The sequence below is a fragment of the Lepidothrix coronata genome, unplaced genomic scaffold (assembly GCF_001604755.1).
Source record: "Lepidothrix coronata isolate B3197 unplaced genomic scaffold, Lepidothrix_coronata-1.0 Scaffold119, whole genome shotgun sequence".
Classification (NCBI taxonomy): Eukaryota; Metazoa; Chordata; class Aves; order Passeriformes; family Pipridae; genus Lepidothrix; species Lepidothrix coronata.
The window spans coordinates 932,001-943,768 of NW_016690299.1; the positions used below are offsets into that span (position 1 = coordinate 932,001).

General features: G+C 50.2%; 1 long non-coding RNA gene across 2 annotated transcripts in view; it reads left to right on the plus strand.

Annotated features, from left to right (window-relative positions):
• LOC108502509 overlaps nt 1-11,768 on the plus strand; it is a 67,220-nt gene that overhangs the window by 22,674 nt on the left and 32,778 nt on the right. For both annotated transcript variants that reach the window (XR_001876503.1, XR_001876504.1), the window contains exon 3: nt 3,433-3,547. This is a non-coding gene — a long non-coding RNA (uncharacterized LOC108502509). The remainder of the gene's footprint in view (nt 1-3,432; nt 3,548-11,768) is intronic.

Here is an 11,768-nt window from a genome sequence, read left to right on the forward strand (position 1 = left end):
TGATTTAGAAGAAAATAAAGCATAAAGCTTTAATTCCAAGAGTGGTAGAAGGTCAGTAATTATCACAGATGGATTTTGGTACCATAATCATTACCAGTATTCTCCCAATTAGATAAATCCTGCCCAGGCAGGCAGTGAGGGGGGAGCCAACTGTGTCACCTTAGAGAGGGATCAGAAACTTCCAAAACTGAAGGGTTTCTTTAAGGAAAAAGGCTCAATGATTTTGTTGGGCTTTTTTTTTTTTTTCTCTCAAGAAAAAGATTGAACCAAAGGGCAGGAGAGATTTGGGAAATAATCCCCTTCTCCCCAGGAGCTATTCCAGTGCTTCCGGTGTCCCAGCAAATCCCTGGGGATTAAAACCCCTGTCACTGTGTCAAACTTCCTGCCTGGCTTGGGCAGGAGGGATGGCTGTGACAGGTACAATCCAAGCTCTCCAGGGCTCCATCACACTGGGATGTTCCTCAGAGCCCCATTCCTGGGGTGATACCAGTGGCTAAATTAGCTCTAAAGGGCTCCTTGTTCTGCTGCTGTGGAGTTTATTCCTCCCTGGGAGGGTGGGGAGGCCCTGGCCCAGGTTGCCCAGAGAAGCTGTGGCTGCCCCTGGATCCCTGCAAGTGTCCAAGGCCAGGTTGGAGCAACCTGGGCTGGTGGAAAGTGTCCCTGCCCATGGCAGGGGGTGGGATGGGATGAGCTTTCAGGTCCTTCCCAGGTAATCTCTCAAGCCTCACATGGCCTCTCTTTGTCAGGAGATGAGGAAGCAGATGGATTTCCAGTCTGGACCCAGTCTGGTCTCTGCTCCTCCCACACAAAATGATCTTGCAGCTCATCAAGGTCTCTGAGCTGATACTGAACCCAGAACCCACCAGTTTTAGGTAATACCTCGATTAAATCTGATCACATTATCTCAGAGATCCCACATTCCTGAATTCCTCTTGAGGGCTGGAACCCAGGACTGCAGAAGTTGTGCTCCCCCGCTCTTCTCTTGAAGGTCAGTGACACATCAGTGAGTTGCTCTTCTGAAAATAGGCTTTAATTTCCCCCTTCAGCCCTTTGATTGGTTTGACATTTCACGGGGTGGGAGGTAATTGGGAGGTTTATGATACATTTCTGTTGAGTACAAGATGAGAACATTTAAATACCTCGTGTGGAAGGAGCAGCAAATGGAGACAGAACCTCCTTCCTGCTGAACAGGGCTGGGAGGGACTGACAGCCCCGGAGTCAGCAAAGGAGACACGGAATTGGGATGCAGGGAGACTTTTCCCCCTCTTGACTGTCAGTCACTCATTGCTCCTTCTGATCTGAGGCTGGGCAGAGGTGCTGGGCTCTCCTGGAATCCCTCTGTCCTGCACAGCTTTTGTGACTCAGAGATTTTATTGGTTTGTTTTGATCCCACTCTTAAAGGCAATCCCTGACAAACACCTTCCTGTGACATCCTAAACTTCCGAATATCCATAAATTATTGAGGGTTTGGAAGGGAAACAGGAGAAGCTCCATTTCATAACCCCTCTCTGCACGTTTCAATCATTTCATTGGATGGAGTTAAAACTCCTGTTATAATTACAGCTGGATGAGAGAAAACCCTGAAGATCTTTCTTGAGCTTCAACAAATCACCCTCAGGGGCAGGGGGTTGGAATGAGATAATCCTTAAGGTCCCTTCCACCCCAAACCATTGTGGGATTCTGTGACTCTATGAAAACAGGGTAGAATTTATACTTTTGCCTTGGCTATCAGGAGCTTCCTAAGAAAACTGACTGCTCTGCTGGAGGAGGTACTTCCTGGTGCTGCCTGGGGGGGCTTTACTTAAACAGGATCCAAAATCATCAGTGGAGGATCACGCTTGGGAAACTCTCCTGCCTTCTCTCTCTTGGAATTCCTCTGCCAGGGAAATACATGGAGAGGAAAAGGGAGTCCTGCAGCAGGTCCCAGGCAAAGGTGGCTCGTTGTTGGGTGCAGAGTTACAGCTAAAGCTTCAGCAGCTCCTTTTTTCTTTTCTTTGGTGCAGTTGTCCTGACAGCCCAGTCAGTGCATCAGAGAGGCACAGATCCCAAGGAATGACCCCCAGGTCACTTGCACACCTCTTGTTTCAGTGGTTTCTAGAAGGGTTTGGGTTGGGAGGGACCTTAAAGCCCACCCAGTGCCACCCCTGCCATGGGCAGGGACACCTTCCACCAGCCCAGGTTGCTCCAACCTGGCCTTGGACACTTGCAGGGATCCAGGGGCAGCCACAGCTTCTCTGGGCAATCTATTCATTTCTGAATAATTTCCCCAAACTGAGGTGCAGTTTTACAGCCCTGAGCACAGCTTGGACATCTTAAAGAAGAAAATCCCCCCCAGCCCCATGAGAGTGTCCCCCAAGTGCTGCATTTCCCACCTCGGGGTTGCTGCAGAGCCCACTGCGGGTCCTGCCCCACACACTGCCCTGCCCTCAGGGAGGATTAATGAACCACTGGGCTTTCCTGGGTAAGCAGGGCAGCTTTCAGAGTTACCTCGTGCTCCCAGAGGTGCAAACAGAGCTTCCTTCCTGCAGAGCTCAGCCCGTGGGTGGAATGGATGATCTGTGGTGGGATCTGGGATTTGGAGGTCGAGTGCTGCCAAGTGATGTGGGACTGCTCCAGCTCCAACCTGACCCCACCCCTGACCTTGGCTGCAGCATCTTTTATTCATGGCTGATGTATCTGGCAATGACAGTGGAGGGTAACACAGCAGAGGTCCTGGGGAGAGGCTGGGAACTGAGACTGGGGTTGACAGCCAGCTCCAGTTGGAGCTGTGTGTGCCAGGAGAGCCCTGAGCCCTCTGCAGGATCCTGAACTTGTGACCCCTGGGGTTGTTTGCTGGGCACCTGCTGGTCAAGGTTGGGTTTGGTGTGTCTGGAGGGTGATGTAACACTGGTCAGCACTGGGTCTGGCTGGGGAAGGTTGGGTTTGGTGTGTCTGGAGGGTGATGTAACACTGGTCAGCACTGGGTCTGGCTGGTGAAGGCACCTGCACTAGGAGAGAGTCTGTGCTGACCTGGAGCACTGGGAATGCCATTGTCAGGCAGAGAAAATGCCTCTTGTAGAGTCAGGAGAGAAGATTATAGGAGATGGCATCAGCAGCATCAAGTAATTATTGTTTGGTTCATATTTGCCTTTAGAATGTAATTTAAGAATTTCTGTTTCAAATAAGCTTCTTGTATGACAAGAGATGTGTAGGGAAGTTATTACTCTCCTTAAACATTTCCATTGTGGCCTCTGAGCAGGAAAGAGAATGGAAAAAGAGAACAATAAAACTGTTCTCAGATGTGAAATGTGGAGTTCATTGATTGTTGTTATTGTTATATCATTGTATTTTATATTATAATATTATGATATGATTGAGTGTTACTACTGAATGTTATTGTATGTGGAGTTTATTCAGTGCAAACTGACCTGGGAATCTGTTGATCCTTCCCAGGTGCTGCTCCAGTGGTCACAGCCCAACAGAAAAGTTCCTCTGCTGTGGATGGCTTGGCCTTGCTCTGCAGAGGAATGCCATGGAGTCAGCTTCCTGATTTTTCACACCTGAGCAGGTAAGGGGTGTTTCTCTAACCAGAACTGAAATCCTTCTTCTTTAACTAAATTCAAATATGGAAGGGCTGGAGGTACCAAGAGTCCTCATCTGACATCCTTGGAACTGTGAGTCCCCTCCGGCACCCAGCAGCTGCCTTGCCCTGCTTTGCTGGGGGTGCAGGACCCTCAGAGAGGTTGTGGAATATCCTAAAACCTCCCCTACAAGGTCCTCCTTCCTCTGGTGGCTCCTCCTTTTTCGACGACTCGCTGTGTGGGACACAGGAGTTCAGCTGTTGGGCCTGAGATCTTGTTTTATTTAGTTCTGTGTTTCCAAAGCCAGTGTTGCTTGAGAGGCTTTTCAGGTGCTCTGTAACAGTCTCAAACCATTGAAGTCAACCCTCCAAAAGCCTTTGATAGCCCGGGCTGGAGATGCTGATGAGTTACAGTGAGGAATTGTGTGGGATTCGAGTGTTCCTGGTGTTCACACCATTCCAGACACAAGCACAGCCACAAGAGTTATTTCCACAAGCTCAATGGCACAGTGAAGTGTCCCTTCACCACCCTGGAGTTCATTTTATTGGAGGGTTTCCATGGTGCCAGGAAGCTCCTTTCCTTCCCATTCCTGTGCACCTCAGCTGTGCTGCTTCCTCCTGGGATTCTGGCTCTACCTGACTCGTGCAGGCAGCAGATCTGCTGTCAGGGACTGGGATTTTCCACCAGCACTGGCTGGTTCACGCTCCTGGCACTCTGGGAATGCTCATGAAATCCCACTGGAGGCCAAAACAACCTCCAGGGCTGGTGCTGAGCCTGGAGGGCACTGGGCAGAGGCTTCAAGTACCTCACACCTCAATGTTTGCTTTGTCCTCTGTGAGTGGAACTGGGCTTTAAGGTCCCTCCCAGCCCAAACCATCCCAGGATTCCATGATCTGTGGATACAGCTTTAACAGGTTTTTAGGGATGTCTGGCCAGCAGGTTCCTTTGGCTGATGGGGTGAAGACAGCAAAGAGTTACCCCATGAATCTGCTGCTGGTAGGAGATCCTTCAAAGGAAGGGAAAGAATCTGTCCTGGGGAAATCAATGTCCCCTTGTCCTGAAAATGCCTCTCTCTTGTTCTCCCGTGAGTTCCCACAAAAACAGCTCTGCAGCTGGTGCTCTTTTCGTGGTCTGTGACATGAATTAATCCTAAGACATGTGGCCTTGGCATTTTGCACCTCCAGTCCCCACATCCAGAGGTTTAGTTGTGGCTTCTGCCTGTGGTTTCAGTGACTGGTTTAAAACATTCATGGCAAAGGATTCTCGGGGAAGATCCAATCCTGACTAACCATGTGTCTTTAGAGACATCAAAGAGGAAACATTGCTCACTTTAGTGGAGAAACACCAGCTTTATTCTGACCCTGGTGGCTCTGTCACTGCTTTAGGGCTTTTTGATTGAAAAATACATATATTCTGTCTCAGCACTAAAAAGGTTTCACTTGCTTTCCTGAGAAGTTTTTCTTCTTAACATGACTTTCTGGGGAATTTGACAGCTGAAGATTTTTTGGAAGCAAATTCAAACCCTTGTGCTGTCTTGCTGGGAATAACCTCCTGAAGTGCTGGGAACAGCAGGAGGAATTATTCATTCCCTTCCATCCTGCCCTTTCGGGAGCCGCAGCCACATCGGCTCAGTCCTCGGATTCGGTGCTTTGGCATCAAAGCAGAACCCCAGAGAACTTTGCCCACATTCTTCAGCATTTGTGGGTTCCTACTCTGCCGTGGGGGTGGAGGGAGCAGAGAATCCCAGGAAGTGCCTGGGAATAACTGCCCCTCCCCAGAGGCACCGGGAGCACTGCTGGGATGTGCTGGGTGAGCTCTGTGGGCTGGGTTCTCTGCCCTCCCCAGGACTCCATGGGTTGGGAGGGCTTTTCCAGCCTCAGGCATTCTGGGATTTCAGGCCAAAGCAGCAGTTTGAGGGTCTGTCCTCCTTCACAGAGTATTTGAAAATGGTATTTTGAAAAAAACAAGGGAAAAGTCTGGCACATGTGGATGGCAGACACTGGTGGGGGGAGAGCCCTGTGTTAGACTCGTTTGTATTTTGAGTCTGGATTTCATTCCCACATCTTTGTCACCTCTGGATTTCATTCCCACATCTTTGTCACCTCTGGATTTCATTCCCACATCTTTGTTGCCTCTCTCCGGGCTGGAGGTGGGGCTGTGTTTGATCCATGGACTGTGGCAGGTGCAGGAGGGCAGGGCTGAGTTCCACGGAGCTGGAGCAGCAGGTTCCCTTTTTGAAGAGAACAGCCACCTCCAGCAGAACTGTGCACACTCTGCTCCTCAGAAAATACACAGAAACAGGAATCTTTGGGATCCCTGGCAGTTAAAATCCAGGTGTTGTTCCTGTCATGGTTAAAAGAGGGGCTGTTGTGAAATCCGAGGGCACCGGCTGTGTCACTGAATAGCTCCTGGGATTAGATTTTGGGAATTCAGTGCTAGGTCTGTCTGTAGTCCTGTGTTACCCACCTAGAAATGTGACAGAGGGATAAAATACCCTCTGGCAAAGGATTCCTTGGGTTGGATCTGCCTCAAAAGGGAGTGAGTTACTATCCAAGGCTCTAACCAGGAGGAGTTTGGTGCCAGAGGAGCAGCCCAGCCCAGAGAGATGGGAAAGGAAACCTGCAGACTGGGTATACACTGGGCACAATTCCTGCTGGCAGTCCAGCTAAGGTGGTTTTTCAGGGCCAAAACGTGGGCAAAGCATCATCCAGAGTTGTCTCACCCAGGAGTCAGGAGTGGAAGTGCCAAGGGCTCCTGTCCACAGCAACTCCACCAGACCCACAGCCAGGCTTTTCCTTGTGTTCCCCAGCTCAACATAAGCTACTGGAGTTGCATCTTATGATAATTTTCTGCAAACCTCCACCACCATGAAATAAATGAGGCAGGTTTTGGAATAATTGGTTCAGCTGCTGTGATTTTTAGGTTTCCAGTTTTGTTCCCTGAACAAATCCTTCATTATCTCCGGGCCATTGAAACGCTCCACAAACCTTGGTGCTGCTGGGGTTATTCCTGGGAATAATGCACAGCCCTGGCTCCTGGGAGGATGTTTAGATTCCTAAGGGTTGCCAATCCAAGGGTTCCTAAAGGTTGCCAATCCTTCCCACTGGAAGGTGCAGATTTATCACTTCTGGCAGCCTTGTAGGACCTGTGCCTGATCCCGGAGCACCAGCAAGTGCTGCTTCCCAGGCACCGTGGCAGTGGCTCCCTGGATTCCTTCCTGGGCTGCCCTGTGGGTCTGCTGGGGGACGTCATCCAGGTCTGTTGGGCAAATCCATGGGCTCTCTGTTCCCAAAGTTAAACATTGAAGAGTCCAAGGCCAGGTTGGCTGGGGCTTGGAGCAACCTGGGCTGGTGGAAGGTGTCCCTGCCCAGAGCAGGGCTTTAAGGTCCCTTCCAACCCAGCCCATTCTGGGATCCTATGGAATAACCAAAGCAGCAAATCTCACATCTGATAGATGGTGTTGCAAGTGTCTGGGCTTTCAGAGCATGAGCACTTGCACCAGGAAAGAAAGGACAGAAATGCTCTTCCATCCAGAACTAGAGCCCATGGCCTTCCCTGCCACCGAGGTGCTCCCTCACCAGCACAGCCTCCACCTGCCCTTTCCCATCCAGACTCACACACCTGAAGGAAATGGAATATCCTGCTTCTGGAATTCCCTGTTCCAAGGAAGAGGCAGCTGGAACTTCCCCCCATGTCCTTTGGTCACTGCCTTCCACTCTCCCAGGTTGCTCCAAGCCCCATCCAACCTGGCCTTGGACACTTCCAAGGATCCAGGGGCAGCCATAGCTCCTCTGGGCAACTGAGGTTGTGTCTGTGATGTAGGAAGCGTGAAAGGATTTGGGAACCAGCTGGAACTGCTCCTGTTGGAGGGGGACAGGCAGAGGGGGGGGTGGACCAGGATCTCCAGCTCCCTTTGGGAGGTGGGCTCAGAGCAGCTCCCCCATGGCTCGGGCTGGGAGGGGCACAGTGAGCTCTGAGGGCTCAGGGTGGGCTCAGGGAAGGCACAAGGAGTTTGGGTTTTTCTTATCAGGAAGACAAACCCTTCTGTTCTGCAAGGCTTCCCTGCTCACCCTGTACAAAGGGATGAGTCTGATCATGGAATCACTCAGGCTGGAAAAGCCCTCTGAGACCATCCAGTCCAATCATCCCCAGCACTGCCAAGGCCACCCCTGTCCCCAAGTGCAACATCCACAGGGCTTTTAAATCCCTCCAGGGATGGGAATCACCCCTGCCCTGGGCAGCTGTGCCAGGGCTGGACAGCCCCTTCCAGGAAGGAATTGTTCCCAGTTCCCTCCCTGTTTCTGTACTTGTCCACACTCGGCCAGTGCTGCTGAAGGGTTCCCTCCTTATCATCCCTCTGGGAGCAGGAATTGTCTGGGCCTGCTCTCTGTGAACCTCAGGAAGTCTCCCATTTTTATGGATCACTGTGATCTGTATGGGATACCATGAATCTGCCTTTATTGTTAAAGCGTCTTCATCTTGTAGCCACTTCCTTCTTTAATTGAGGAGCAAGAAAGAAATACAGTGGGCTGATTAAGAGTCCAATCACTCCCAAATCCATCCCCATCTCTCCAGGTCAGCTACAGAGCTCATTATTTCCTGAGGGGAGGCTCCTGTTCCCGCTGATCCAGAGCAATTCCAGGGATGTGAGCGTGGTTTGGGGGCCGTGGCACTGCCACTGTGTGTGAGTGGAGCTCTCCATCACCCTGCTGGCCTCCATCCCACACGGATCCTGCTGGGAAACAGGGTGTGCCTGCTCTGCCAGGCACAGCTTATGGATTGCTCCCTCTTCAGCTCTTGTTTCCTGTCCCACCATCCTGCCAGCCACTGGGAAACACTCAGTTTTAATTCACCAATTACCTGTCCTGGGGTTTGCACAAGTTTGTGAGATTTTTGGGCTGCTTATGGTGAAGACAAGAATTTCCATAGTTGTGTGAGTGATGTTTGTTAGAATTAAAGAATTATATAGATATAAAGAATTATATCAGAGCTGCACAGAACTGCACGAGGAGTTCAATGATGGTATTACATAATTCAGGCTCAGAGGAGCCAGAATTAAATCAAATTCTAGCAAGAATAAACAACAAATGGCCAGATTTTAACCAGGTCCTGTAAAAACCCTGATTTCATCTGTAGGTTTTTCTGGGAGTTGAATGATTCTGGAGCAACCTGGGCTGGTGGAAGATGTCCCTGCCCAGGGTAGGGGGTGGCACTGGGTGGGCTTTGAGGTCCCTTCCAACCCAAACCATTCCAGGACTCCATGAATGGTGCAAAGGAATTAAGAGGGCAAAAAGCACTATTTTATTGTTTTCTCTGAGTAGGACATTTCACTGCATGGAAACTGAGCCCACAGTTCCCCTAAAGCCTTAATTCCAGCCTGGAATCTCCTTGCAGGTTGGGAGGTTGCTCAAAGTCCTAGAAGCATAACAGGGGTTCAGCAATAAAATAGGAAAAAACATGCATGTTATTATAACACAAAAAAAGTGCAATTATGTCTTGATCACAGCTCAGGGATTACATGTTTTTAATGAAGTGAACACTGTCAGCGTGGGAAGCAATAAAAATGAAAAAAAGCTACAGAGCTGAAAATTCAATATATATGATAATACACATAAATCTATTAGAAAAAAAGTAAAGCAGAATTAATTACATTGCAGTACCCGGAGGGTGAGTAAAAACGGTAAAGAATTAAGAAATAAAAAATTCATACTGTAATTAGAACTTTGCATACTAAAATTAGGGAAGGTGTTTTCTGATGCCATCCAGAACCTTCTTGTAGAGCAACCCCACGATGGAGCAGGGCATGGTAATTATGCACCAGGGCCTGCAGGTATGAAACCCTTACCCAGGCTTGCAGAGAGGATTAAACATCCAGTTAGGCTGCAAAACTTTTTAATTTTTCAACTTTTCATATCCAAATTATGAGGGGAGGTAAAAAAAAAAAGGCTCCCGAGCAGCACAGCAGTGCATTATTTATTTAGACATTTAATGAATAACAAAATAGTGTTTCTGTACGAGCTGTGGAAGCCCAGAAACACTTTCCCCACAGTCTCACATATCCATAAATTTAGGTGACAAGCAGGGATTTGTCGAGGGAATGTCTGAGTCACCTGGGAGGTGTCCTACCCTGGCAGGGGGTGGGAGTGGATCTTCGTGGGCTTCCAGGTCCCTTCCCACCCAAATCACTCTGAGGTTCTGTGAAGATTCCGTGACTTCCTCAATTCCCAAAGAGCCAGCCTGTTTACAGACTCCCAGAATCCCAGACTGGTTTGGGTTGGAAGGGACATTAAAGCCCATCCAGTGCCACCCCTGCCATGGGCAGGGACACCTTCCACCAGCCCAGGTTGCTCCAAGCCCCATCCAACCTGGCCTGGGACACTTCCAGGGATCCAGGGACAGCCACAGCTCCTCTGGGCAAAGGCCAAGTCGTGGCTCTGGGGATGAGTTTGGTTCAGTGTTTGCATCAATCTGCACAAACCTGTTTAACTGCTCCCTTTGGAGCTGGTTGGCATCCAGAGGGAAGGTGGGATTTGCTCTGTAGGAAGCTCCATTAAGAAATCCTGCAGTAATGACAGGACAATCACAGCAACACCAATAATTGATATCATCAATAAAGTGCCTTGGACATGACAGGGACAAACACTGATGGCCCCAAGTCGCTCCAGGGCAGGTTTAGGTCGGATATTTGGGAAAATATCTTCACAGAAAGGGTTGTCAGGCATTGGAAGGGGCTGCCCAGGGAGGTGGTGGAGTGCTCGTCCCTGGAAGTGTCCAAAACCACAGGGATGTGGCCTCCCCCAGATTTTCCTGCCCACGTTGCTGTGCTGGGTTCTGGGCACTGTGGCACAACAGGGAGCATGGAAAGGAACGTGGGAGGTGAGTGGCCAGGGAAATTCATTCCAGTTCTTGGTGTGTGAGACCAACCTCATCCTTCCCTTTGCACGCTGGAGTTGTTACTGCAGGAAGAGGTGTCCCAGCCATGTGTTTCCCAACCATTTTGTTCTGACAGGGAATAGACTGTCTGCAATTAATTCTAATTTAATTTCATTACTCACACCTGGGAATGGGGCGTGGGGGATCCTGCACCAGCAAATCCTTCCAAAATAACTGTTGAAGAGACATCCAGCAGTTTTCAGACCAGTAAAGGAATTCATTCACTCCCTTTTTTTCCTACTTTCCACATGGGTGATATCACATTTTGCTGAGTCTTTCAATGAGACCACAGTGTGTCTGGAGAACAATAAAGAAAAAAAGATGTTATACTCTTGTAGCACAAAGAGATTCCAAACAGAGACAGTTTCTGTTCTGAGTTTCCAGCTGTTCCTCTTCCCAGCTGTGGCTGCTGTGGGTTGTTGATGTGAACAAGGCAGCCCAGTGAAGGGGGAGGGCAGTTTGTCCTTGACCTCTCCATCCTGATCCTCCAGGGAATCCCCCAGTGCAGCTCCCAGGACAGGGCTGGGAACATCTCTGGGCTCTGCTGGAGATGGGCAGCTGAGATCAGTGCCAGTGTGTGTGTTGGAGTCCATGGCCCTTCCCTGCTCCTGACCCTTCCCAGCACAACTCAGCCCTGCTCAGACACCCCTTGGGATGGTTTCATTGCACTGCTGGAATTATCTGCTCTGGAAGCTGCTCCCTCTGTTTCTCACCTGAAGAAAGATTCCAGTGCCTGTTCTGTTCCTCAGGGAAAGCTGTTTTCTGTCTGGACATGGCAGGGACACCTTCCACTGCTCCCAGGCTGCTCCAAGCCCCGTCCAACCTGGCCTTGGACACTCCCAGGGATCCAGGGGCAGCCACAGCTTCTCTGGGCAACCTGGGCCAGGGCCTCACCACCCTCCCAGCCAGGAATTCCTTCCCAGTATCCCACCTATCCCTGCCCTCTGGCAGTGGGAAGGCATTTCCCCCTCTCCTGTTCCTCCATGCCTTGTCCAAGGTGGGATATTGGGAAATCCTTCCCTGTGAGGGTGGGGAGGCCCTGGCCCAGGTTGCCCAGAGAAGCTGTGGCTGCCCCTGGATCCCTGCAAGTGTCCAAGGCCAGGCTGGACGGGGCTTGGAGCAACCTGGGCTGGTGGAAGGTGTCCCTGCCCATGGCAGGGGTGGCACTGGATGGGCTTTAAGGTCCCTTCCAACCCAAACCAGTCTCTGATTCCATGAGGTGCCTGGAGGGAGGCAGAGAGCCAAGAAGGCAATTTTTTTTCAGAAAATATGGAG